Source organism: Cebus imitator, unplaced genomic scaffold (genome assembly GCF_001604975.1).
Source record: "Cebus imitator isolate Cc_AM_T3 unplaced genomic scaffold, Cebus_imitator-1.0 Scaffold64, whole genome shotgun sequence".
NCBI classification, from domain to species: Eukaryota; Metazoa; Chordata; class Mammalia; order Primates; family Cebidae; genus Cebus; species Cebus imitator.
In genome coordinates, this window is record NW_016107379.1 from 4,372,497 (window position 1) to 4,375,287 (window position 2,791).

Here is a 2,791-nt window from a genome sequence, read left to right on the forward strand (position 1 = left end):
TGGATGTGCAGAGTCCCACATGAGCCTGACGCCTCTGAGCGTTAACACATGGTCCCCCATCAAAGGTCTGTATATGCAACTCAGCTGCTGCCCTGACAGAAGATTTGGTGTTGTTAACACACACTTCATTAAAATACCAGCTAAAATCCAAGTTTTAAATCCCACAGTTTGTGTTAGTTGATAAAACTCAATTGCTTCTAATTACTGTTAGTGCAGCTTTAAAATAATATTTTGTTGTAATAAAGGACTCAATATGACAAGTGAGAGCTGGCCCACTGAACTGGAAACACCAGAGGGAACGCGTGCACACACAGCATTCACTGTGCGCCTGATTTGTTCTTCTGAACATTTTTCAAGCACCTAACAGAGGAAAAAAAATGACCAGTCTTCAAATGGATTTTGAAAGGCTGGAGATGATTCAAACATTAGATACTGTTTGCATTTCTGCTTGGTCACCGCAGCTTGAGAGGTGGAGCACTGAAGTCAAATGAGACAGGCAGAATTGTGGTATTTCAATGCTTTCATGGAACATGCACCAAAAATAGCCAATGTTCTCTTCTTGCAATGTTTCTACTTACTTCTTCTACCTGCTTCCTAAAAGATTGTCAACATTAGCACATTTGATAAGATGAAACATCTTCAAATATTAAAACTTGTTGGCCTTAGCATTGGAAAAGAAAGGAGAATCTTCTCTTTCACCAATCTCTTCTCCTCACTGCAATCCAGAAATATTGGTCTTAAGATTTCTCCAGTAGGCTGAGCTACTTTCCACCTCTGCCCTTAATTCTTGCTTCTGCCCCAAACCCATACTCCATCCATCCTACCTCTCTTAACCTAACTCCTACTCAACCTTTGTGTCTCAGTTCAAACTCTAATCCTGAGGGAAGCCGTCCTGACCCTCATGTTTAAGTTCATCCCCCATTGTGTACACACTGTCACTACATCCTACATGTCTCCTTCAGAGCATTTTAATCAAAGCCATGATTATTTCCCTATTTGTTTTATCTACTCTCCCAATTAAGCTCAAAACATATGAACCCCTCTATCCTGTCTGTTTACAGCCAGATACGAAGTACATAGGCCATAGTGAGTAACTCCTAAATAAATAACAAAGATCAAAAAATTGAAGTGACTTTTTAAAAGTATTGAGAAGACTAAGATACGAATAAGCAGATGTTGGCTATGAACAAGGCAAAATGTTTGGTGAGTGCTGCCTTCAGCAGCACATATCCTATAATTGGAATGACAAAGAGAATATTAGCATGACCCCTGTGCAAGAATGACACACAAATTCATGAAGTGTTCCATATATAATTGCTTTCAATAAAAATTATTATAATTAAAATGTTTGGTGAAACAGACCTCACTCAATGAGACAGAAAGGAGAATCTTCTCATCTGTTGGTAAGGACCTCGGAGGAAGTTCTCAAATCCTCTTGGAGAAACCCAAGTTTATAAATTGACAAGCAATTTTCTGTTAGGAAAAACAATCCTCTCAGTGTTTTATCCCACATAAACAGGTGTCCCAGATTGGTTCATATCAGAAATATCTCTATTTCTGCTCAGAGACATCTCATTGTTTAACTCATGTACAGCCATAAATTCCATCCTGGCTCTAAATTCTCACTTCATACTCTTGAGAAATGTCTCAGGTATAGATCTCCTTCAAACTTCCAGCAATGGAGAATAAAAATGATGCTGTCAAGTAATATTCATAACAATAATAATAAATTAATAGTGAGGTGTTCTTTGGCTGACTGGTATCCATTCCACGTTCTCTGGCAGTAGGTTCCTGATATCGTTAGTGGAAATGAGAGTTCTCCAATAGTCCCCAGTTGTTCTCTGTCTTCTCCTGGATAGGATATTCAGATGCTTACTTCTTGGAATTTCAGTCTTGAGAAAAGTAGCAATAAGACAGAGAAGGTTTGAGTTCATTCATTTTAAAGCAAGATTATTGGGGAAATCCTCTCCCTAGATCTTGCCACCACCTTGAACTGCCAGTGCTCCTTCCACCTTTGGACCAGAATGCCCTGACTAGCCTGTCAGCTGGCTAATATCCTTCCAATTAATATTATTTTGCTTCAATGGCCAGATTCTGTTCCTTTTAGTTTCAAACTAAGTTTCAACCAAATTATCCTGATACAGCGATTATGAAGGTATAATGATGATAACAAATTCATGATATTTTAGAGAAATCTTTTCTTTTTCTTTTTTGAGACAGGGTCTCACTCTGTTGCCCAAGCTGGAGCTCAGTGGTATGATCACAGCTCACTGCAACCTCCACCTCCCTAGCTCAAGCTGTCCTTCCACCTCAGCCTCCCAAGTATCTGAAACTACAAGCATGCACCACCATCCATGGCAAAGTTTTAAATATTTTGTGAAGACAAGATCTGGCTATATTTCCCAGGCTTGCCTAGAACTCCTGGGCTCAAGCAATCCTCCTGCCTCAGCTTCCCAAAGTGCTGGGATTACAGGTACGAGCCACTGCACCCAGCCAGAAATCTTTATCAAAGCTCAAGTCATTGTAAGATTACTATGTTCACTTATTCAGATAACTTTTCTAGAATTAAGTAATTCAAGCTTAAACAGTTTTCTGTTACTCATTTAACATAAGAAATGCTAGTGCACCAAACAATTCTACAAAGACCAGAATTATAATATAATCTAATCTCTATTCTTTGAATTTGTATTGTTGTTTTAACTTTCATAAGCATTTGCTGAATTGAAGTATATATACAATTTTTCTGAAATTATTGCAGTGTTTCCCTATTGAAATATTTAAATGTGCTAGC

General features: G+C 38.4%; 1 non-coding gene across 1 annotated transcript; it reads left to right on the forward strand.

Annotated features, from left to right (window-relative positions):
• Positions 1–1,207: 1,207 nt before the first annotated feature.
• Positions 1,208–1,314, forward strand: LOC119471577. Its single transcript, XR_005200646.1, has one exon. It is a non-coding gene; the product is annotated as a U6 spliceosomal RNA (small nuclear RNA).
• Positions 1,315–2,791: the final 1,477 nt, after the last annotated feature.